Source organism: Ursus americanus, chromosome 9 (assembly GCF_024610735.1).
Source record: "Ursus americanus isolate L20-20 chromosome 9, mUrsAme1.1.p, whole genome shotgun sequence".
Lineage (NCBI taxonomy): Eukaryota > Metazoa > Chordata > Mammalia > Carnivora > Ursidae > Ursus > Ursus americanus.
Window position 1 is genome coordinate 34,195,166 of NC_142135.1, and position 26,544 is coordinate 34,221,709.

Sequence of the window (26,544 nt, forward strand, 5' to 3'; positions counted from 1 at the left end):
ACTATGCTATGGTACTTTTGGGAGCTTTTTTCTTCCAAGTTCATGTGGTTGTTGGTGGAATTCAGTTAAGGTTGTAGGACTGAGGTCCCCTGTTTTCTTGCTGGCTGTCACCTGGGTGTTCTCATCTCCTAGCTGTACTCACAGTTCCTAGCCATGTGGCTGCTTGCCTCTCACAGGCCCTGTCACAACATGGTAGCTGACTTCAGAGCCAGCTGGAGAATCTCTTCTCCGTCTGCTAAGGGAGAGACTTGCATAATGTAATCGTATCAAGGGAGTGACTCTCCCATTGGCTTTGCTGTATTCTCTTGGCTAGAAGCAAGTCACAGGCTGTGCCTTCCCTCAAGAGGGGAGGATCACACTAAGGCCTGACTCACTGGGGATCACTTTAGAGCATATCCACTACAACAGGAGAGTTTTGAAACGGATCCGGGCAGCTGGGCATAGATGAGCAAACTAAAGAAGAGGAGAACAAACTGGAAATGCTGGCTTCTTATTTTCAAAGCAAACTACAGCTTGAAGGAAATAAATAAATTTCATCCCCCCGCAACCCCCCCCCACAGAATTATGTTTAAAAATACTCCTCAACGTTTAAAAATATTCTTCAAAGTTATCAAATGAGAGTTCCAATTATTCAAGAGGAAGAAGCCAGAAGAATATATTTGGAGATCATTCATAAATACATCACATTTTCCTAACTAGTGTTTTCTTTTTATTAGCAGTGAAGAAATTTGGACAAAATTTCAACATTTCTGCATTTTAAGAACTCTCATAAAAGTTTAAATAATATCTCATTTTCAACATTTCATGACTTAATTTTTTTTTCATTTTTGAGACTTATTGTTTTAATACTTAGGTTTATAAATTCAGTCTACTAATAATTATTAATAGTTTGATATTGTTTAGGTAGTAATTTTTACATTTTACATGATACTTAAAATTTGTGTATTTTAAATATATTCAATATTCATTCTCACTGAGTTCTTTTTCTGGATTCTGAATCCTTTTCTTATAAAATGTTAAATACAGAAATACCGGTATTGTCATTTTGCTCCAGTTTTGTAATCACCGCCCAGATTTTCAGGATCTCAAAAAAAAATTTTTTTTTTTTTCTGATTGCTCCTTATAACACCAGATGTTCCAGAAATCCCAACATTTCAGCATTGGAACAACATTTGCCACGTTGCTGCTTGCATCTGGAAATAAAGCACATGTATCATTTGTTAGACCCTGTGTCTGATTGCAGGTTTATATCATGTGATCACCGAATCTATGCATCGGCACAGAGATTAATACAAACCTATCAGCTGATTGAGCCAGAGACCTTTGCTGCTTATGTCTCAAATATGCAGCCGCCTTGAAGAAAACAGGCAACTTGTGAAAATGAGGCTTATTAGCAACGAAGCTGAAATGAAAAGGAAATATATACATATTGCAATAATTCAATTAAGAAACTCAAAGGAGGAAGGGTTTCTTGTGGTTCCTCCTCTCTCACCCTTTACCTCTTTTTCAAGTCTACCTATATTTTTTTCTTTTCACTGCTTGGCTCACAAGTAAGCCTTAGGGTGTAGCTATTGGTTTCTCTTATGCAAGGTGTACAAAGGGTTGTTATTCAGAATGGTGAGAACATAATCACCTGTAGCTATTGGTTAAATAACTCATTTAGCATATAAAGGTCAAAGCTTACTCGCTTTCTTCCTTCCTTTCTTCCTTCAGGTTGTTTTCTTTGTGAGAATTAAATAAAGGGATCTTTTTGAAAAAAAATACCAAATAAGTTAGAGTAAATAGAAGTAACCTTTCCTGCTTGTGAAGGAAGTATTCAGTGAAAGCCCAGAAGAAGTGCATTTGGCTTTTGCTGGAAGGTCACAGGATAAAGCCGTTCTTTATCACAGCTGAATTCAGTGGAAGGTCTTGGAATTTGCCAAGGTTCTTGGCCCATGGTGGTCATCAGATCTCTTTCCTTCAGTTTTGGAAGGGCTTAGACTTGCCTTTGCCATCTGTTTAAATATATAAATGTGATACTTTCATCTATTACTGAAATTCTGGATTCATTCATTATTACTGAAACAACCATTAGAGCCTTTCATTTAAAAACCTGGACTTCATTTGAAGTAATATATTTTCTAAATAGTATCTCTGTACATTATAGCTGTCTTCAGATTTTGTTTCTAGATCATCCTAACATCATTTTGCATCATGGTGATTAAATCCAAGTTGAATTTCCTTGTTTGGGAGTGCTGAGGTAGCAATTGGTTGTGGCCGACTTGGTCTTCTCTCGGCATAAGCTAGGCTTTCGCCGAGTCATTCAGTCTGTCTCTTTATTTGGTAATACTGTGCTTGAGGCCCCATGGACCCCAGTGAAACTGAAACTGCCTCCTTCCACACTGAGCTCTTCTTTTTCCAGGTTTCCAATTACACGTATATTCCGTGCTTGGTCATTCCTGTCTTGTATTACTCACCCATTGTTTGCTATTGATAATTTTCCCCACAAAGAGACTGTAAGCTCTTCGAGGGCAAGGCTTCTGTCTTCTTGTCCTTATGCCTTCACAAGGCTCAGGGTCCTCTGCGTTAGAGGCCCACCTGCCTCCATGCCCCAGGCCTGCAACTCTTACACCTGATCAAATGGTGTTTCCTCAAATTGAAGGAATTATATACATTCATTTGCCTGACTCTGTGCTGAGGACCACAAAGGTGGGGCCAGTCCAACAAAATGTCCACTCCTGTCTTCAGAACCTCCTGTTGTCCTCTCAGGACCACTGTGCCCACTCTCAGCGCTGCCAGGCTCCTTTCTGGGCATCTCTCCTGTGACTCACTCTCCGAGGCCCTGACCCTCACTGAGGTCTCAGCTGAGTATGACTCCTCTTAGGGCAATTATGTTCTAATAAATTATGTTCTAATAAAGCAACCCTGAAGACCAGAAAGACTCAAGGCCCAAAGTAATGCACCTCCAGGGGTAAAATTCCAGGCACTGTGCTAGGCAACAGTGGAGATATTTTTAACCCATTCTTGTCCAGCTTCCCTTAAATCACATCACATAGGCAGATGCCTACTGTGCCCGCTTATAGTCCCACCCTGCCTAGGGACTGTTAAAAAAATGGAAATGCTAATCTCTGTCCTTATAATGTGAATAATCTAGCAGGGGAGTTGGACTACATGTGCCTACCAAGGCAGACTAACGTACTATTTAAGAACCTGTCTAATCACACAGTCCTGACTTCTAATCTCAGTTTTTCTACTTACCAGTTTTGTGGCCTTTTGCAAGTTCTGAAAATTTTCTGAGGTTCATTTCTTTCATCTGTAACACCAGGATAACAAGGCCCATCCCAAGAGGTGCCTGGCTGGCTCAGTCAGTAGAGTGTGTGACTCTGGATCTCAGGGTTGTAAGTTTGAGCCCCGCATTGGATATAGAGATTACTTAAATAAATCTTAAAATAAATCTTTAAGAAAAATAAATCTGAAAAATAAATCTTTAAAAAAAAGCAAAGCCCATCCCGAGTTTTTTAATGAAAGTTCAACAAGCTACTATATGGGCCATTCTTGACACATAATAAATATGCATGACACGGTGCCATCAATAATAATAACTAGAGCTAGGGAGGATTGTAAGTCCAACAAGGCAGTTTGGAGGTCTGAGGTTGAGAACAGGTATGTAGAGCAAGGCATTGATGGAGGTGGAGGAAGATGGAAGAGAACTTTCTAGAAAGAACTTCCTTTCCTCAATATGTCTGTGCTTGCTTAGCTATAGGTACTTAATTCTCTGATCACTTGGCCTAAAGAGGCATTTTTGGGTTAGAAGCAGCCTGCTGGGGAGTGGACAAAATAACAGTGGAACCCATGTACATTGTTACTATGCAGAGGAGGGGTAAGGTAGCTTCACCCCTTCTCTGAACTGTTTGTTTGTGAGTCTGTCTCCTCCATTGGACTGTGTGGTCCTCAACCCAGGATCCAACTCATTCTGTTATCCCCAGGCCACTGTTGAGAGTATGTGCTCAGTGCTTAATTACTGGTAGAATGATTGAAAGGATGGAAGATGCTGGCATTTTGCTGCATTATAGCTTCTAGCAACACAAGTGATCATATAAAAGATTTACTAAGATTCAGTATAAGTATGTGAACATAATTTCCTTGCATGCAAGAACATGACTCAGTCAAATGAAAGATGGAAATATTGTGGTATGTGGTTCTCCAAAGCAACTTCGTTTGTGGGGTCAGAGAAGAAGAAAGAGGTGACTTGGGAAAGTTGCAGCCTTGAAAATGCTGGTTGTGCTGCATGGAAGGAAAAACCAAAACCAAAAAACAATCCCCAAGCTTGTGAAACTGGAAGAGGAGTCTGTGCAATCCAGCCTGGTGCCAAAAGGGACAAGTTGGCAGATGGGAATGGATCATTGCAAATTTCTGCAGCCACCTGGCTTGCGATTTAACACTTCTCTGAGCTTTTGTTGTTCCATGATATTTGGGACTGAATTTCTTCCCATCTTATTGTCCTTGTCAAAAGCAATGGTTTTTTTTAAAAGTTGTATGTTTTCTTTCCATTCTTGTTTATACCTTGCCATCCTGCTGTTTATAAGATTGGTCTCTCACACTCTGCCTGGGGTGTTTTCTATTCCTCTGTAGTTAAAATTGCCAGAGGATTGTTAGAACTGTTCTATTTTGAAGAATAGGGAAGCCATGTTGCTCTGTGGAATCCCAGCGTGGTGTGGCATCTTCCCAGTGAAAGAGGCACATAGCTCTTATGAACTTGTGACTGGCTGTGAAATTTTGCACATTCAAGTATTTTAAACACTTGAGAGTGCCTGTTGTGCATCTTGTTATAGAGATATAATATCAGGTGTGACTTCTCACATGGGCTGACGCCTCCTTGGAAGTTGCCTGGAGTAACATGAAGTGTGATTTCTCTCCAGAATGGAGTGCCTGCCATTTTCTCCCCAGCTTTGGGTTGGAAGTGATGTCCTAGGGTCTCGTGCCCCTCCCTCTGCTCCTGTATCCTGTCCTCGCTTTGGTTATTCTCTCCCATCAGAATGGTCTCCACAGTGTTCTGTGTGATGCCCCTCTTGATCACAAAATCATGGTGGCATGTGGAACAACTGGAAGTTGGGAATGATTCCTTTGCTTTCTTGCAGCACGGAATCAGGAAAGGTTAGGGCGTTTGAACAGAAGTTGCTTTCATTACAGTTGTTTTGATTATGATTACAATGCCTCCTAGCCCCAAGAGAAATGACCCTTGGCAGAGGTGAAGCCAGCCAAGGTTGGCCTTGCCCTTCTGAGCCTCTTAATGGTGCCATCCTTCTAGAGGCTTCTAACACCCCCTACACTCCTTTAAACCCCCTAAGGATACCTCCTAGGTACCCTTCTCTGTTTCTGATGCCCCTGTTTTCTTCAGACCTTCCTCATCAGGGTAGTTAGTACTCCATACTTTAGATTCCTTCCCTTATGTGCTAATTTCTTCCTGTTTCCCAGATATCATTCCTCAGGTTACTCACTGTGATCTGAACATGGATAGTATTGGGTCAAAGATACCGATGCTGGGTGTGTTCCTCTGGAATGGAAAGGATATAATGAAAACTCACCAGGCCTCAGATAATCTGAGTTTTTAATTCTAGTTTTGCCACTTATTAGCTGGTGACCTTGGGTTATGTCACTTAATGTCTCTGAATATGTTCTCACTCATAGAATGTATTTGATGAGTTCATGCTAGCACGTCTGAAATATGAGATTTTCAGGGCACCTGGGTGGCTCAGTCGGTTCAGTGTCTGGCTCTTGATATCGGCTTGGGTCATGATCTCAGGTCACGAGATCAAGCCCCACATCTGCTTGAGATTCTCTCCCCTTCTGCCCTTCCCGTCCCCCCCCACCCCGGCTTGCGCTCTCTTTGAATAAATAAATTATCCTTAAAATGTGAGATTTTTACCTACGATTATAATAAAGCTCATATGAGATGAAGCATTTGAAAGCTCTTTATGAATGAGAGTGATTCTGTGCAAATATAAGGTAGGAAGGCAATGTCACCTTCTTGACAGATAATGTGAGGTAGCATAAAGCTTCAGCCTGGCTTTAGCATTTTCTATAATCTCATTTTATCTGAGCCTCTGTTTCGTCATGAATACAAAAGAATATAATCAAACCTCATGGGATTGTCATGAAGATTAAATGAAATGATGGACATAAAGTTCGTTAGCATTACCACTTGGCAGTTAGTATGTGTTTAATAAAATGTTAGTTCCCTGTCATCTTAATATGTCTCTTAAGAAGTGACTAGAGAGTCTGGTACAAGATTTTCCACATGCTTCAAATCCACTTCTGTATGTGGCAGATCCAGTAACTAAAATGGTATCGAAGCAGCCAAGAGGAATGGTCTAGTTTAAAGGTAACATTATAGAGTTGTACATCATTCCCTGAAATGGGCATGGACTTTGACAGTGCAAAGGGTGACATGGGCTTGATTCTAAGGGGTGGGGAGGAAGGTGAATAAGGCACTTACCTAGGCACAAAATTAAAGAGGACATTGTAAAACTCCATAATCAAGATGAATAATGTTGAATACAGTAGTTTTTAAAATCAAAATTAATGCAAAAAAATTCATGATGAACAAAATATCAACATTTTAAATAAAAGTATTTATTTAAATACCTTAACAGAAACAGTGCTGTGCAGAGCCATATTAGAGCCCGAGACTAAAGAAAAAATCAGTTATAGTGATCATGTCTTTACTTAAAATGTTGATGCTTTGTTCATTGTGGATGTTTTTGATTTTCAAAAATATTGCACCAAAGTATTATTTATTTATATTATTGAGTTTTTTGGTGCTTCTTTAAGATTTTGGTGCCCAAGGAGAGTGTGCTACTCATCCCACTTGCCTCATCCTGTCCCTACCTTTGGGTCGTGTCCACTGGGCTGGGAAGAAAGTCCCAGAGCCAGCTTCAGGTCCCCACTTTGTATTTCCCCTCACCCACTTTGGGGTCCTGAGTTTGCTTTAAGTATAATTTTGTGGGGGGAAAAAGACTATATGAGATGAAATTCTAGCCTTCTTTCCAATCAAGAGACTACCACAGTGAAATATAGTTTGGAAAGAAAACATGAAGTAAATGGTTCATCAGAAGCTTGATTGATGTTGGGGCGTCAGAAAACAATGACCCACAGGCCAACTGCCTGTTTTTGTAGGAAAAGTTTTATTGGCACACATACCTGCTCATTTGTTTTTGTGTTGTCTGTGGCTGCTTTGGGGCCACAATGGCAGAGTTGAGTAATGCAACAGAAATCATATGATTTGCAAAGCTGAAAATATTTAGGATCTAGCTTGATGTGGACCTCTGATTTAGATTATCAAAGCACTCAGATGTTTCTGGATCAGTATGTGTGGTTGACAACAGTTTAGAATATACTGTCATTTGGAAATTTATGTAACAGAGAATTCAAGGACATTTAGAGAGAATATTATAATCTTTCGTTTGTAAGAACTGGGGGAAATGGGGAAGGTATCAGAATTCAAAAAGTAAATCAAGAGAGGCAGCAAAGAGTGGGTGAGATCTGTGTCCATCTATGCCCCTGTAGGTCCTCTGTGAGAGTCCAGTTGTGACTTGACATCACAAGACATGAGATGTTTATGAGAGTTTGATATTGCCCATAACTGGTAGAAGAAAACAATGGCTTTGTTGAAAAAGGCATTCATTAGTATTATCACATAAATGGTTTGTGGATTTAATTACTTCATTTCTGTTAATATGGATAACTGACTTCACAAATTCAACAAGCATTTAGTGAGCATATGTATATGCAGGAATTGTAAGAGTCACCCTCAAAGTAGTCTACTTCCAAGTTTGAGTGTGAGCAGAGATAGGAAAGCCCCAGACATGGTGTTCTGATGTGCCTTAGGTTTGGGGTGCATACAGGAGACAACAGGGAGATAAAGAGGAGAAAGATCAGCTTATGGAAGGCCTTGAATGCTGGCTACGGAGTTTGAACTTTAACCAGGAGCCAGTAGAAGCTTCCTTGACCAAGGAAGTGGCATATCCATACCTGTGCTTTAGTTGGGATATTAATTGAGTGTGGAGGGATGGAAAGTGGTTGAGAATAGTAGTAGGGGGACTAATCGGAAGGTGATTCCAATAGCCTAGTATGGTTTGTAGTCCTCAGAGATGACATGGGCCTCTAGTTATCCATGGGAATAGGAAAAAAGACACATCTGAGAGTACTAGTGAGAGTAGTAAAATTAATCAATATTCAGCCACTTCAGGGCTTCTGGATTTGGAGTTGAGGTGACTGGGAGGGTGGAGAAGGTATTAGGAGAAATAGAGAAGCCAGGCAGAGAAATAGGTTTTAGGGTCAAAAACACTAAGTTTGGTTTTATATAAAATGAGTTGAATATACTATAAAAAATCCAGGAGAAAACAGAGGAATGCATGAGAGAGAGGAAGGGAGGAAACTGCTGGAGATGGATGTTTAGAAATTATCTGATGAAAGATAATCATTGAAGCCGGGGCATCAAAAACATCATAAGGGAGGAAGTGAGAGAGCGGAGATGAGCATTGAAGAAACAACTATGGTAGAGTTGCCAGATAAAATACAGGATGCTCAGTTAAGATTGAATTTCAGATCAACAAAGAATCATGTTTTAGTATAAGAATGTTCCATGCAATATTTAGCATACCTATACTAAAAATATATGTATACATCACTGGTTTGAAATTCAAATTTAACAGAGTGTTCTGTATTTTTATTTACTAAATCTGGCAACCTTTGACTGTGGGGATGGCCCATAATTATGGGATGGTCAGAAGAGGAGGAGATAATAGAAGAGCCTAGGAGTGGACAGATAGATCTCAGGAAAACTAGGATATTGTACTATGAAGAAATCAAAGGATAGAGTGGGTTTCCAAAGTGATGAACAAAAAGGTCAAGGCCATTGCATTTGGCAATGTGAAACTCATTAGGGTCCTTTGAGAAAGCAGATGGAGGTCTGGTTGCAAAGGCTTAAGGAGTAAATAAAGTAAGGGAGATGGAAATAATCCGTGTAGATCACTCTTTTAGAAGCTGTGATGGAGAACAGAAGGGAGATATGAGATGGTAAAGAAAAACAAAATAGAAGGCAGGTTTTCATGATTAGAGAGGCTGGAGCTGTTTTCCAGCCCCTGAGGAGCCCAGGGTAGTGGCATTCTGAAGATGTAAGAGGGGTAATGGGATTAGGGGATGGAGTAAGCTGTGGATGATGCTGGAAGGGAGAATCAGGACAAAAATGGAGGGATTAACCTTTGCATGGAGGATGCTCCCTCCTCATCCAAGTTATGAGAGAAGGAGGAGGAGATAAAGATGTGGAGATTTTGAGAGCAGGGAAGAGGAAGGAAGGCTTTTCTTTTTGCTGTTGAGAGTACATGTTATGGAGGAGGGATTAGGAGAACAGGAGGGGAAGACTCAGGCTCAAGATACTCCCTGTTTGCTAACTGCATGGGACAGATATGATGAAGAGCCCAAAAGTACATATAATTCATCCAAGTGGGAACTGTTTCTTTTCCTCATGTTATATCTTCTTCCAGCTTTCGTGATCCGTATCAATTCATAACAGAATTGAATTGCTCACCAAGGAAGGGAAAATGACAGAAACAGAATTGAACAGATTTACTCTCTTCCATTTTATTAGACCAAGAGACTCTGGCCATGAAGGATCAGTGTCATTTATTCATGTGTCCATCCTAGAAGAGGACAATAGGAGCACCCAGCAGCAAAAGCCATTTTGCAGGAACATGTGGAATTCCTACTCTGTGAGATGCTATACCCACCATGTAGATTGTGTCATGTAGGGTTAATAGCTTTGCCATGTCACACCCAGCATACCAGGGACTCAGAGACATACAGGTGACACACACTGATCCCAACCACCCTCTACTCTCTGGGAACTGAGATCAAAAGATGGCCAGACTATTCTATAGTTGAGAGAGCATGAAGTTGCAAAGCAAAGCAGCCTGTAACCTCTTAGCTGCTTTTCCTCTCTTGCTGTCAAGAACAGGCATGCCATTTGCAGCACAAGGAGGAAGCCATTTGCAGAACTGTGGAAGCCTGAGAAAGCTGAGAAAGAGTTATTTCAGGGAGGGGGTGGGGTGGTGCTGTCTGCCTGGGGAAACTCTTAGTGCCTCCACCTCCAGAGAACGTTAACATTTCCAGCCCCCTTTCCACAGCCCTCTTTCTCTCCCTCCTCCTCGCCCCCAACACAAAGGCACAAATGAAGTTCCTAAAAGTAGACTACTTCTGCCTTGTTATTTTTAGTATTTGCTGTTAGTATTTATCAAGCTTTTCAGTGTTAATTTGTCCTCCCACCCATTTCTCTTCCTGCCTCCACGTGCTGGGCTTGGGATGGTAGGAGCATGTACAAGAAGCAGCTGGTGATCTCATAGAAACATCCCCTAGACAGAGGAGGCTATGGACCTTGAAAATCAATCTCCCCCACCCCCACCTTGAAGAGAAGAAAGAAAGATCTGTATTCTATTAGCTTTGGAAAACAACATAAGCATTGGTGAAGTGAACCCATTAAAATGTGTAGGTGGTGTTTAGCCAGGTCAGGAGCCCCAGTCAAGGAGCTGGGTCAGGGAATTGACACATGCACAAAATGTCATAATGCACACAAAAAGGTTTGGAGACCACGTAAACAAGAAGGATGCCAGAGGAAGATGATGCCAGAGAAGAGAAAAATATAAAAATCCATGCAAAGAGTAAAGCATCTGAGGGAGCTGAAGGGTTAAAATAAGAAGTGGTAGAGTTAGGATTGAAAAGGCCAGAGGAAGAGAGTTCTATATCACCATAGCACTGTAGTATGTTACAGCTTAATACTAAAACATTGCTTGTTCCTGCCTCAACTGCCTGCCCTGGGAGTCAGTTATGCCCAGAACAGCCACATTGTTCTGGAGAGGAACCCCCAGGACATGTTCTAAAGAGGGGTGTTAAATGGAAACAAGACCTTATCAATCTGCATGGACATTGGACCCCTTGTCTGTCCATCAATGTATTCATTTCATAGGAAGCAGAAAAGAGCTGTTTCCTTTTGCCACTTCAAAAAAATGTTTTTGCTTGATTTTTGTGTTCTTTTAAAATTTTATTTTCTTTTTCAGTTTCCTAGAAATTGAAAAACATAATAAATGAAGTGAAAAATATTTAATGGGTGGGCTCAACAGTAGAATGGAAGAAACAGAGGAAAGGATCAGTGAATTTATAGATAAAATAATAGAAATTACCCAATCTGAACAACAGAGAAAATAGACTGAAAGTGGGGAAGGAGAAAAAGCCAGACAGGGCCTTAAGGACCTAAAGGAATATAAAAATTGTATAGCATATATATCATCAGCATCCTGGAAGGAGAGAAAGAGGAGGACAAGGCTAAAAAAAGTATTTGAAGAAACAATTGCTGAAAGTTTTCAAGTTTGGCAAAAGAAACAGACCTATTGTGTTGAGAAGTGGATTAAAACCCCAAACGGGATTAACCCCCCAAAATCCACACTAAGACACACCTCAATCAAACTTCTGAAAAATAAAGTCAAAGATTTTAAAGCAAGAGAGAAATGAGACCTTATCTATAAGGGGAAAACAATTAGAATGACTGTGGATTTCCCATCAAAAACCATGGAGGCCAGAAGTAAGTGGCAGAAAATTTTCAAATGTTGAAAAAAAAGAACTGTCAACCCCAACAATGAAAACATCCTTCAGAAATGAAGGGGAAATGGAGACATTTTCAGCTGAAAGAATACCTAGAAATGTGTCACCAGCAGGCTCATCTTAAAAAAGTAGCTCAAGGAATTTCTCTAAACGAAAAGGAAATGATGGAAGAGGGAACATCAATATGGAAGAAAGAATAAAACAAAGAGTAAAAATAGGGATCAATGCAATAAGCTTTCTTCTCTTAAGTTTTCTAAATTAGATGACTGAAGCAATGTACTCTCAATGTACATTTTTTTTAAGTAAGCACTACACCCAATATGGGGCTCAGACTCATAATCCTGAGATCAAGAGTCCCATGCTCCACCAACTGAGCCAGCCAGGTGCTCCATAAAGTTCTCAACTTTTCTGATGGTGGAAACTCTAACAGTTGGGAATAGGTTGAACATGCACAGATTGTGCCTTAAATAAGAACTTTCCCAGGACACCTGGGTGGCTCAGTCGGTTAAGCATCTGCCTTCGGCCGGGGTCATGATCCTAAAGTCCTGGGATCAAGGTCTGCAGTGGGCCCCCTGCTCCATGGAGAGCCTGCTTCTCCCTCTCCCTCTGCCTGCCACTCTCCTGCTTGTGCTTTCTCTCTCTCTCTCTCTGCCAAATAAATAAATAAATAAATATTTAAAAAATATTTGAGGGGGTGCCTAGGTGGCTCAGTTGGTTAAGCATCTGCCTTTGGCTCAGGTCATGACCCCAGAATCCCAGGATCCAATCCCACATCAGGCTCTCTGCTCAGCGGGGAGTCTGCTTCTCCCTCTGACCCTCCCCCCCTCATGAGCTCTCTCTCTTTCTCACTCTCAAATAAATAAATAAAATCTTTAAAGAATATATTTGAAAACCAATCCGTGTAATCCACCATGTAAACAGTCTAAAGAAAAAAATCACAATCATGCTAATTGAAGCAGAAAAATTATTCAACAAAATTCAGTAATTCATGATTAAAAAAAAAACCCTCTCAAAAATAGGAATAGAGGGGAGCTTCCTAAAATTGATATAAGAATATCTATCAAACACTTGCAGCTAACAACATACTTAGTAGTGAAAGACTGAATCCTTTCCCCATAATATCAAGAGCAAGAGAAGGATGTCCTTTCTCATGACTCCTGTTCAACATCTTACTGGAAATTCTACACCATACAATAAAGTAAGAAGAGAAAATAAAGGCATAGAGATCCAAAAGAAAGAAATAAAATTTCTACTATTTGCAGATGGCATGAAAAACATCCAATGGAATCTATGAAAAACCAGAACTAATAAGTGAGTTCAGCTAAGTTGCAGGATATAAAATAAACATAGAAGAATAGCAATTTTATTTCTATATACTCGCAATGTATATATGGCTATCAAAATTAAATATACAATATCATTTATAAAGCTCAAAAACATATAAAATACTTAAGCATAAATCTAACATAACATGTATAGGATTTGTATGCTGAAAACTACAAAACGCTGATGAAAGAAATTGAAAAACATGGATAATAAATAATAAATAAATAAACGGAGAGGCATACTATGTTCGTAGATTGGAAGATTCAATATAGTAAACATGTCAGTTTTCCCCAAATTGATATTCAGTTTTAATGAAATTCCTAAAAAAAATTCAGGAAAGAAAAAAAAAATTCCAGAAAATATTTTTGTAGGTATAGATAAGATTACTCTAAAAATGTACATGAAAAGAAGACGAAGAGATGGCCAACAGACACATGAAAAGATGCTCAACATCACTCATCATCAGGGAACTGCAAATCAAAACTACAATGAGATACCACCTCACACCTGTCAGAATGGCTAAAGTCAGAAACACAAGAAACAAGTGTGAGCAAGGATGTGGAGAAAAAGGAACTCTTCTAATGCTCTGTTGGTGGGAGTGCAAACTGGTGTAGCCACCGTGGAAAACAGCATGGAGTTTCCTCAAAAAGTTAAAAATAGAACCACCCGATGATCCAGTAATCGCACTACTGGATATTTACCCAAAGAACATGAAAATATAAATTCGAAAAGATATACCAAGAAGTGGGAAAAGACAAGCTATAACTTGAGAAAAAATGCTTACAAAACATGTACCTGACAAAAGACTTATACCTATACTATATGGAGAACTCAAAACTTAGCGGTTAAAGAAGAAACAGTTCTATTAGAGAATGGGCAAAAGATAGAGGCATTTCACTAAAGAGGATGTATATAGATGGCAGATATGCACATAAAGAGGTGTTCAACATTACTAGCTACTAAGGAAATGCAAAGGCAGACCACTACTCATCTATTAGAACAGCCTGAAATAAATAGCGATAATGCCAAATATTGGCAAAGATGTGGCAAAACTGAATCTCTTATACATTGCTGGTGGTTAAAATGGCACAACCACTCTGGAAAATAGCTTGGCAGTTTCTTAAAAACTAAACAGAAACTGAATCATCTGACTCAGCAATCACTATCCTGGGCATTTATCCCAGAGAAATAACTTACATCCACACAAAAACCTATAGACAGTTTTTCCTAACAGCTTTATTTGCAATAAGCCCAAACCCAAAACAACCAAATTGCCCTGCAGTAGATGAGTAGTTAAACAAACCAAGGTACATCCAAACCATGAGATACTATTCAGTCAGAAAAGGGAGCAAACTATTGAGAGAAGCAACAACGTGGGTGCAAGCAATGCCTTGGATCTCAAGGACATTATGCTCAGTTAAAAAAACAAAACAAAACAAAACAAAAACTAATATCAAAAGGTCACATATTATATGACCTCTAAATATCAAAGGGTCACATATCAAAAGGACAGTATCAAGAGGTCACATATATGATTCCACTTATTAACGTTCTAGAAATAACGAAATTATAAAGATGGAGAACAGATTAGTGGTTTCCAGGGATAAGGGCTGTGAGCAGAGGGGATGGATGTGCTTGTAAAATGGTAGTAGGATGGAGTTCTATGTGATGATAAGTAGTTCTGTGTCTTGACTGCAGTGCTGGTTACACAAATGTTCACATGTGACAAAACGTTATGTAGCTATAAAAAATGTATCACATATGGGCTTACCTAAACAAAAATATTGTTTGTATTTGCTATTCTTGGGTCTTGTTTGTTAAAAAAAAAAAAAGTCACTATCTGTATATAGTTACCTCATACTTGCTTTTTTTCATTCATTATGCTGTTAAGGTTCACCCAAGTTATTGCCTGTAGCCCGGATTTATTGATTTTCCTTGTTATCTATTATTTCATTTTATGTATATAACTCAGTTTATTTAATTGCTTACTGGTTGATGGACATTAGTGTTAAATATAGCTTTTCGTTGTTTTTAAGAAAGCTGTTATAAACATTTTGTGCGTGTCTTCCAGGGCCAATATATAAGAATTTCTCTAGAGAATAGAGGTAAGAGTGGTTTTACTCAGTTGGAGGACATATGAACATTCAGCTTCATGACTGAAGGTTAAATTGTTTGCAAGTGCTTCTATCAACTTCTACTCCCACCGTCAGTTTAATTTGCATTTTCCTGATTACAAATGAAGTCGCTCATCTTTTTATATGTACATTTACCATTCTTGTTTTTCTCCTCCGTGACAATGTGTCAGATCTGTTGCTCATTTTTTTGTGTGTGTATTGTCTTTTTCTTTCTGATTTGTAACATATCTTTATATAATCTGAATACCGGTCTTTGTTTATTTTACTAGTTGCAAACTCATCTCAGTTGGTGGCATGCCTTTTGCTTTCTTTATTGTACATTTTTATAAACAAAGATCTTAATATTATAATGGGGCAATTTTATCAGTCTTTCCTTCTGTAATTAGTACTTTTGTGCCTTAAGAATTCCTTTCCCAATCGGAGATCCAAAATATGTTCTCCATGTTTTCTTCTACAAGTTTTCACATTTTGCTTTTCACAACTAAGTCCTAAATCCCTCTGGAATTGATCTTTGGGTATGGCTTCTCCTTGACTTTTGGCTCAGTGAATTATTTCAACCTTCGTGAGACCTCTGCTGTCTTTTAACTCCATCTTCCCGGCCTTGACTGGACTGATGCTTGCCCTGTCTCTTCAAATTGTGATTTTTTTTCCTTTTGGTACCCTCTGTAATTTTTTCCTGATAGCCAGACACGATGTACCAGGTGATAGGAACTGCTGTAAATAGATCTTTAGTCATGTGGTGGTGACGTTTTCAGGGAGAGGAGGCACTCTGCGCATCCTACGATTAGGTCTCAGTCTTTTAGGGAGCACGTTTCTCTGGACTGTGACCTTCACAATGTTCTAGATTTTTTCTCCCCCTTTTCTCAGGATGGCTAGTGTTGGCTGAAGGTGAATAGTTTCCTTCTTCCACAGTGGAAGGCTAGAGAAGACTTCATCCAGTATTTCCCTTCCCCAGGTCAGTAGCTTCTCATAACACTCCAGCAGTTTAGACTCTAGTTAACTAGTTTACTTGAAGGACAGGCCTTGTTAAGAACAGAGTGCTCTGTCATATTTCCAAATAGTTCCTTTTCCCCTTTGCATTCTGGAAGCTGGAGGAGGTTTTTCTCTGATATTGACTGTGGGAATCTGGTAGATGTCCTGGAAGTAAATCTCGCAGTATTGTGAGGGCCCCTCTTTGACTGGGTCCACCTAGTGCTTTAGTTGTCCCCACAGAGATTCCAGCAATTCTTTTTTTTTTTTTTTTAAGGATTTTATTTATTTATTTGACAGAGACAGCCAGCGAGAGAGGGAACACAAGCAGGGGGAGTGGGAGAGGAAGAGGCAGGCTCCCAGCATTGGAGCCTGATGTGGGGCTCGATCCCAGAACGCCGGGATCACGCCCTGAGCCGAAGGCAGATGCTTAACAACTGCGCCACCCAGGCGCCCCGATTCCAGCAATTCTTAAATTACAATTCAGGTTTTCCTACCCCCACACTGCTCCCTATGGCAGCTTCTGCTGGGAAGCCCCTGTCAGGGAAGCCAAGACTCCCTGTATTCCCCTGCTCCTCTTTCCAATCTTGGGAGCAGTGCTTTGCCCTGTGTCCTTCCCTCTCTTACAGATCCAAGAAGAGTGATTGAATTCGACCTGTTGTTAGGACGGAGTGGTGATTTCCAAGCTCCTTACATGTGCAGCCAGACACCAAAACTCCTCTTCTGTCTTTTAAAACCTGGAGAAGGTCCAGGAAGAAACGTCAACCATGGCAAGATTTGGGAAGATGGCTAATTCTTCCTTAGGCAGCTTTGAAAGAAATTTTGGTCAAATGATGGGCTTCCTTTACTGTAGCAAAGGCATTCGTGTCTGAGCGGTTCTGCAAGTGCTTGAGTGGCACATGTTAAAAAGCTAAAGAAACCCAGAACAAAAGCAATGAATCTCTTCTCTCCATTTGAACTATGACTCAGATCATTTAAATGAGCTATTTGTTGAAAAAGAAAGCATAAATTTAAAATGCCTGTTTGTATGGTATGCAGAGGACGATTCTGCTTTTGGAGAGGCACTGCCGTTTATTGGAAATATCGCTGGACAAGGAGTCAAGAGACCCAGAGTTAAGCCTTGATCCGTCATTATGGGGTTGCGAAACCTCCTTGTATCCAAAGTATGTTCAGCTGCATGTAACAAGAATCCTTCTACAGTAGCTTAGCCAAACAGAGGGTTTTGTTTTTTCTTTTCTTTCTTCTTCTTCTTTTTTTTTTTTTCTCATGTAACAGCCCAGGAGCAGGCAAACCAGGCCCAGTATAGTGGCTCCTTTTTTTCAGTTTAGTCTTCACGGCATGTGGCTTTTGTCTTCATGCTTGTCACTTCATGACTGCAAGATACGTCTTTATTTCTGGCATTGTATCAATGTTTCAGGCATGAAGAAGAGGAAGGGCAAAGATTAATAAGCGAGTGGAGAGCTCTTTTAAAGAGCTTTTCTGGGAGCCCTATGTCGTTACTTCAGCTTCCATGGCCCGGGGCCCAAGCTGTTCCACTTGCTTGGCCTTAGCTGCAGTCTTTACAGGGCAAATTGCTGCCCTGAACAAAATCAAGGTTCTTTTTTTTTTTTTTCTTAAGATTTTATTTATTTATTCGACAGAGATAGAGACAGCCAGCGAGAGAGGGAACACAAGCAGGGGGAGTGGAAGAGGAAGAAGCAGGCTCCTAGCGGAGGAGCCTGATGTGGGGCTTGATCCCATAACGCCGGGATCACGCCCTGAGCCGTAGGCAGACGCTTAACCGCTGTGCCACCCAGGCGCCCCCAAAATCGAGGTTCTGTAAGGAAAAACCGGTAGACTAGGAATTGGCTAGGTAACCAGCAGTGTCTGCCCCACTCTCTAAGCTTCCATTGGGAATGGCGGTCCCCTCATCCCCACTCCCCACAGGGTTCTTTGTTTGGATGTCAAAATGGAAGATCAAATGTAAGAGGTCTTCATACACTATAAAATGTACTTCAGAAACACAGTGGAAATATTCCCTTTTTTAAAAGATGTATTTTTAATTAATTTGTTTGAGAGTGAGCGGGAGAGGTTGACACAAGTAGGGAGGAGGGGCAGAGGGAGAGGGAGAAGCAGACCCACCCACTGAGTAGGGAGCCTGATGTGGGGCTCGATTCTGGGACCCTGTGATCATCACCTGAGCTGAAGGCAGAGGCTTACCCGACTGAGCCACCCAGGGGCCCCCAGTGGAAGTAGTCTGACCTATTTTCTTAGAGAGCAAATCCAATGTTAACAGAAAGTCCAACTGAATGTAAAGATTTGGGTAATCAATACCTCTTGAACCTCAGCTCATTCTCTTGTTGACATCTTTAAATAGTGCAAGAACTTGTGTTTTCATGAATACGCATCCTCAAATACCTATCTTCAGATTATTGTCAGACGCTGTGGTGGACATTTGTTGATTTCCTCTGCGACAGTCTCTTTTCCCTTCCTCTCAGTATCCTGAATGACCTTCCGTGTGATTTTTCTTTGGGATGATCCTACCCTGACCTCCAGGGATAAGCCTTGATTAGTTTGAAGTGATTCAGCAAAGTATAGTGACTGCTTCAGTGATGGGCAATCTGAGTAGCCTCAGAACCTGGGACTGCCAGGGTGCTAACACTATCTTCTTGGAAGATACAGATGTAGTCTTGAACTGCTACAGCGAATATTTTTTGTACCAAGGGGAGGCAGCCTGAGGTCAAAATCAATCTGCAGAGAATACCTGTGCCCAGGGAATTGCAGAGAATCAAATGATGTAGCGAACCTCTGTTTTCCCAAAACCAGCCCTACATCTGGACATTGTTTTCCCCAGCTCAATGAACCACAATATTTCCTTGTTTTGTTATTTATTTGAATAAATGAGTTTGAATTGAGGTTTCTGTTATTTGTAGCCAAAAGATTCCTGAATGATAGTTTCCATATATGTTCAGGAAAAAAATATGTTTTTTAAATAGTACATTACTTATATATGTATATATTTTAAAATCATATATTACTTAACATAGTATATATTTATGTATATATATACATGTATGTATGTATAATATATATATAATACATATTCATACATACATATATTGGTATATATATATGAGTTTATTCTGAGGTTTATAGTCCTTCCAGGATTAAGGCCATAAAGCCTGAATGTTACTAAGAAGGCCTGTTTCTCCCAATAGTAAATGGCCTGCATAGCATCTATCTAGAGGATTTTTAACTGTGAAATATTAGGACCTGAGTCCCATACTTTTGGGGACTGTACTTATCACCCCTGTAAAACAAGACTCGCCCCTGGGTACTTTGAGCCAAAGACCAATTAGGCTGAGATATGTCAGTGTTCTTGTAGGTGTGTTTCCTGTTTCCTGTTTGCAAAGGCAACTACAGAAGAAATAAAAGTAACGGCCTTACATAAACTGCTTACTGAGCTGTCAAATGTTCAAGTAAAATATTCATTAATTATGAGTGATCTCAATTGCAGGGCCATAGAACTGCTGGTGATAAAATCTGTCGTGATACCGTGGAAGGCTCTGTGATCCGAGGTGCTGCCTGACTGCATATTGTGAGTTCCTTTTTTAACCTCTTGAATGTCTGGGTTTTAAATGTGATTATTATTAAGTTATGGTTCAGAATGCAAAAATGTTACATCTCCGTTAGGCTATTGTGTGTTTATATGTTTGTTATCTGGTAAATGACAAATGCTAGCTTATTAATCTGCTATCAAACCTTGGTCACAAGGTATATATTTCCACTTTAACGCTTGATGAATTTGTATGTTACTGACAAGAAAACCATGGTACATTCTCATTTTTTAAAAAATCTATTCTGTGGTGACTCTGATTAAATGGAAACCTTATTTAAATGTAAGAAATTTACTTTAAAAGACAAAAACAAACAGGAGACATGATTAAGAAGTAAAAACCTGACTTTCTTCCTGGAAAAAAAAAAAAGCAATATGTATGTGCCCTTCCTTACTTTCTAAATCTACTCTTTTGGTCTGGAAAATTGAAGAAGATATTGTGCAGCAAGTAGATGGGATTTTTTTTTTTTAATCCAGAAACAATTCTTTTGAAATTCTATTATGATATAATTAGGGCAGCAGCCCCATAATAGTGGATTTCCTGTTAAGATAGGAACATTATTACTTTCCTAATTTGTTGATGTGGGTCTCAAAAGCCATCTCATTGAATATTTAGGAAATTGGCTTTTCAGGAAGGGAAATCTACTGGTATATGAAGTTCTTGGAAATTTTTCAAGATATGCTAATGGCCCCAGATGAGAGCCAGATAAGATTTGTAGGCAAGGTAATAATATGGCTTAGGCCCTGGTGAAACTTCTTTGTGACTGTTTGTAAACAAGGCATCAATATTAATCTAATGTTTACTTGACCAGATAGTTTTAAATGAAGAACAAATGGCAAAAATAAAATAAATGTGGGTAAGAACAAAACCTGATTTTGTATTTTCCTGATGTTGCAGGGAAGGGAAATAAGTTGATGTAAGATGAAATTTAAGCGTACTCATTTCTTTCTCATCCCACTTTCTTTATCCCCATTAAGTTTCTATGGTTTAGGTGTTAGATGCACAACATGGTTTATTGGGATGTAACAAGAAACTGAAAGTGAAAAGTCTGTATTCCAAATCTGATAGGCCAGTCCTTTTAATGAGATACATAGGACAGTAATAAAATATTTGAGGTTATGCTAAGCAAACTCTAATTTTTTTTTTCTTCATATCATTGAGAACTGAGCCTCAACCCCAATACATTTCTTCTGGAGGCCACGATAGAATTGCAGCCCTAGAGGCTCTTTCTTCTTATGATAATCTTGTTGAAGTACTTAGGATTATCACAACCATAAACACAATATAGCTATTGCATTAATTCCTTGGATCTTTCTGATATCAAACTAAATAGGAAAATGTGTGTTCTTGCCTAAAAGACAGGAAAGAATGAGTATGATTAAATATAAGAACCATTCCCCTTGACATGGAAGTGCAGAGAATCAATATGTCTGCTATTAGCTTCTGGTGTCCCTGTCCCCCCTCAAGCATGCAGGTCTCTCTTCCTTGATCTCAGGGACAGGTCCCAGTGAGCCCCAGCTACACTCTACTTCATTTCTGGTTTATGTGGAGCAAAGAGAGGCTAAGCTGCAGGGGTTCATGCTGCAGATTCAAGGTACCTTCCAAATCCAAAAGAGGACAATTTGGTTGAGAAATTGACAGGAAAGGTCTCGAAGCAGTGAAGGAGCACTTTCTGCTCAACGACTGTTGTCTTGAGAGAGGAGTGGGCAGGGCAGGGATGAGGATGCCCTCTGTAACAGAGGCTAACCTCCTCTCTGGGGCTTTCCAAATGGATGGCCGAAGTTAGCAAATACTACCCCATTTCCTGTGCTTTCTGGAATTTTGTTCAAGAATTTCAGATACTCTCACCTAATGACAGAGATCCTGATAGCAATAGATAGGAAAGATATATGTAAAGAAACTATTTTAAGGTGAAGTATGTGAATAGACTCCAGGTTTACAATTATTTCTGATTTCCTGTCACCTGGGTATCTCTCTTTAGCTCCTTTAGGCTAGAGTCATTTTGTCTGGATCCTTAAGAAATGCGTATCTTCCCCAAGGCTTCCTTTGTAACTAGCTTCTTAGTTACATGACATTACATGGAATTATATTTTTCTATAGTTTTCTGCACTAGAGACCCCTTTCCTTCTCCTCTTAAAAAATATTACTTTAGGGGCACCTGGGTGGCACAGCGGTTAAGCATCTGCCTTCGGCTCAGGGCGTGATCCCGGCGTTATGGGATCGAGCCCCACATCAGGCTCCTCCACTATGAGCCTGCTTCTTCCTCTCCCACTCCCCCTGCTTGTGTTCCCTCTCTCGCTGGCTGTCTCTTTCTGTCGAATAAATGAATAAAATCTTAAAAAAAAATAAAAAAAAGCTTCTTTGAAAAAAAAATATTACTTTAATCCTTTTAGCCTGGGAGCTCACTACTCTTTATTTTCAATGTCCTATAAATTCTCCTCTATCAAAAAAACCCACAAACACCTATTGTGTCTACAGAATATCTTTCATTCAAGAACAGTAATGAGGAGAGATTATCTCAGAGGCTAAGAACACAAGATGCCAAATATCTGGGGGATAATTAAAGTATGCTTCCAGATGTTTTCAGATAGAGACAAATACTGACCATCCAAATAATTGATTCCCTGACAACCATTTTCCACACAGTCATGTTCTTAATTTCAAAATAGCCAATAAATTCAGTGAAAAAAAATAATAAACCAAGCTTTTTTATTAGTATATAGAAAAAAGAATAGAAAGAGAGCAATTGATTTCTAGCAATTTTGCAACATGTAGACTTAGTGTCATGTAGACTTAAGAGCAGATAGTTTAATGACAGTAGATAAATGATTCCAATTAACCAAAAAGCATTGATTAAGCACCTACCAATTTGAGCCCTAGTGGAGAACAATATAGTCTAACCTGGACTTGTATATTTGGTAACATAATGTTCCTAGAAACAATTCATTTATTCATCCAATAAATATGTATCAAGTACTTGCTCTATGACAGGCACTGTGTTAAATGATAGCGATATTAATGGGGAACGAGACAGGCATGGTTTCTGCCTACAGTTGACTGGTGTGGGATGGGATGGACATGGTAATCAAATAATGGCACACATTTTATGTGATCATTACTATGATGGGAAAAAAACAAACATGGGAAACAGACCATATAGGCACTGTACTTAGATAAGTGGTCATCAGGGAAGACTTCCCTGAAGAAATCTGAAGAGGTTGGGAACATGGGGAAGAGTGCTTTGGGGAGGCCCTAAGGTAGTAGGGAACATAGCACTTACTGGGAACTGAACCAAGGCCAGTGTTGCTGGAGACCAAGAGGGACACGATGTGAGAGAAAGCTAGAAAGGTGGCAGGGGCAGATGATGAAAGACTTAGTAGAGAATGAGTGAACATGATTAGTTTCTAACTATTGTCTTCTATCACTAGTGTGAAAATAAAAGGAGTTTGTGATTCTATAATGACTGTGCTCTTTGGGAGATGATATTCATTCACTCATTCAGCCAATACACACAAGACAAAATCCCTGTTCACATGGATCCTAAATTCTAGTGGAACAAGCAGATCATATGCCAATAAGGAAATGTATAGGTTTTACAGCAAGTTTTTGTTTGTTCATGAGTGATGTGGTTAGTCTTTAGGTGAAGTTTAAAAAATAATTTCAAATATCTGTTGTATTGCATCTAAGTGTAGTGATTCCTTTGTTTAGTTAAGTAAAGTAATATGTTCTAGCAGCGCTAAGACCATGCTTAGCACGGGTGTTCTTCAAGGTACTTAATTCACAGTTAAAGACTTTGGAGAAACTCCAAGAGAGGAACATAAGAGAGGGAAGCCGTGAGATTTGTATTCTGGTTTCTGAGGATCTAGTGATACCACAGCCCTCCTTGCACCTTACCTCCTCTTCTTGGAGTGGTGGGTGGAGGATGAGGGGAGCAATAAAAAGACTTCAATGAAAACAATGGAAGCTAACATTGATGGAGAAGGACCCAAGAGGGAGAATATTTCAGAATCCGTTTGTTTTAACACAGAGCTTAGTATGTCGTATTATACACTTAATATACTTTATAGATTTTGTACATTTACCATCTCTAAAAAAGATACACATCTTAAAATCAATGTATACATTTAAGGAAAGGTATTTCTTTGCCACATTTCCAAAGCTGTTATTTAATTGATGATGCATCTTAAAATAATCAGTGACTTACAACTCAGAAAATCATACATATCTGGAACCTTCCTTGAGTTTTCAGTCATGCCTGTCTTTTCTGAAGATCTGCTTGAAGATTTCCTGATTGACAGCGTTTCCATATCTGCATCTAAAGTATCACTATTGATGGAATTAAACCAGGGCACCTGTGAGAGTCACCTTCAGGTCTTGCTTGCGAAAATCAGAGGATAGTTCATTATAGCCAAGGAAGGCATAATAATGATCTGTTCCAGTCTCTGGGAACTTCTTTATTTCCAGTATTCAGATTGCATGGATCAAAATGATTATTTCCATGTATGCCAAGAAGAATAATGGAAATGTTAGTGGGATCCTTTAGTACAGGGTTTCTCAACTGCAGCACTGTTGACATTTTGGACCAGATCATTGTCGCGAGGGGCTGTCCTACACTGTGGAGAATGTTTGGTAGCATTCTGGTGCCAGTAGTATCCTGCCGTCTTGACAGTCATTTCTTGCATTGCCAAATACCTCCTGGGAGGGGCAAACCCACTCTTGGTTGAGAACCACTTCTTTAGATATCATAATCAGTGAGTCCCTGTGCTGTGTTCTAGCTTTGTATTATGGTTATATTGCAAACATGTCCAATCCTAAATGCATAGCTTTCAGTTTAACAGGACGGTATCTTTATGATTCTATGGTTCTTACATCCCAATTAAAAATAATATTATGAAACCAGAATTAGAAGGGTAATTAATTAGATTTTTACTCAGTCAAACATGTGAAATCCTAATGTGGCAATACATTTTTTCTGTGGGGGGAGGGTGCCCACACTTTGAGAGCCTTGTTTTATTTGTTAAAATGTTATAAAATTTTACTCTCAAAGTTTAAAACTTACTTTGTGGCTCACCTGTTTTTTTAAAAAGATACATTTATGGGAATCTTTAAAAGACTCCGACTCAGGTGCAAGCATCAGTAGCCTTGTAGTGACACATAGAAACTTAAGTGAGGCACATTTAATGAGTGCAATTCGAGTTTTATGGGAAGTTAAGAACAACAGGGAGAAGAAAGTGCCATTCTTGTGTCCTTTGTGATGGTACTTGACGTTTTAGTGTAAGTTATTACAATAATATATTGGTTTAATGTTCCCTTAATATCTGTGGTTTAATAAAAGTTTCTGAAAATGGGAAGAATGTGCGTTTTCTCTGTCACTGTTAAGCTAAGAAATGGCATTTGAAAATCATCACTTCAATCATGCATGATTAGATCTTCTAAAGTGGTGTTTTACTATGCTGTGGTGCCTGGGAAGACTTAATATTGCATAAATTTACTTAGACATGTGACTAATATATGGCACCATTAGGGGAACTATTTTTTAAAATTCCTTTTTACTGTCATTATTTACTTTACCTCAGGGCCTCCTGCCTTAAAATGTTGCATATAGTTCAAATGAGACCAATATTATTTAGTAAAACAGAGCTTTCTTTCATTTCCTATCATGTTCAGTCATATTGAAAAACTACCAATTGTCTCAAAAATAAAGTTCTAATTCTTTTTCATGGTGCTTAAAGCTTTCTACTAACTGACTACAACCCACCTTTTCAGTTTCCTCTTCCTTACCTCCGTTCGCTCCTGTCCCCATATCGCTCTCGAAAAGCAATAAACCAGATGGCCTGAGTAGCACAAGGAACTACTGTACTACTCTCTCCCTCTCCCTTTCTCTCCCCTCCCTTCGTCTCACTCTCTCTCTGTCTCTCTTTCCCTCTCTTCCTCCCTCCTTCCTTCCCTTCCATTCCTCTTTCTCTCTTTCCTATCTTGCTTGAAAAGCACTAGACTAGTACTTTTCAAACTATCCATGGGGAGGGCTAGATTTTTTTTTTTTTTAATTTCCTATCCATCACATGCCAATATGTATCCTCTTGTCTATGACCAGTACTTAGACTGCTCTGTGTGAAGCTTACTATTCAAGTTCTGCATATACCCCATCTATACTCCATTTAATGAGATGAGTCCACTTGATCACACGTTTGGATGTTACAGCAATGTCCAACTACTGTAAAAATGTCTAAACAATTACTTGCAATATCTATACTTATCCTGTTGTGGTCTGATAAGAATAGTTCATGGGGTGGCTCTGGTCCACAGACACTTTAAATAGCACCGCTCCAGACTATAAGCTTCATGAGGACAGGGCTCCGGTCTGCTTTTTTCATCATTATAATTCTAGCCCTGGCATTGCCTGTCACATAGTAAGCACACTTACTACATGTGGATGTATCATCCTATAGATAATAACACCTATCTCCAGAGTAGCTTGGATCAGATCTTGATCAATTTTTAGCACCTATAGGATTATCATGCCTTACTTATATCAGAAAATAGGAAGGAATGAGAATATCAGACTGATTTATTTTAAAAAATACTGCTCTTTAGTGTAAAAGCTACTGAAATAAAACATACCCCCTTCCTCCTACTGCCGGTATGGCCTGTATAATTGAAGATCACTTGATCAATAATCTAATTTTCTTTCACTGTATAGTTGCAAAAACTCACCGCATTCATAGTCACTTAAGTAAAATAAAAGGAGTGTAAAAGAAGTCTAAAACACTTACCCTGTTAAATAGTAATATTGAAAAATTGTTTGAGAGAAATGCATTCCTAGAAGAAAAAAAAACCCCACAAAAACAAAATATTTAAAACCTTTTTTTTATGCCACTCAAGGGGAC

At 39.3% G+C, this 26,544-nt stretch overlaps 1 protein-coding gene across 15 annotated transcripts in view; it reads left to right on the top strand.

The window, feature by feature from the left end:
* Nucleotides 1-26,544, top strand: part of NCALD (neurocalcin delta) — a 431,866-nt gene that overhangs the window by 250,239 nt on the left and 155,083 nt on the right. For all 15 annotated transcript variants that reach the window (XM_087864687.1, XM_087864689.1, XM_087864688.1 and 12 more), the window contains one exon: nt 19,558-19,638. The gene's annotated coding sequence lies outside the window, so the exon portion shown is untranslated. The remainder of the gene's footprint in view (nt 1-19,557; nt 19,639-26,544) is intronic.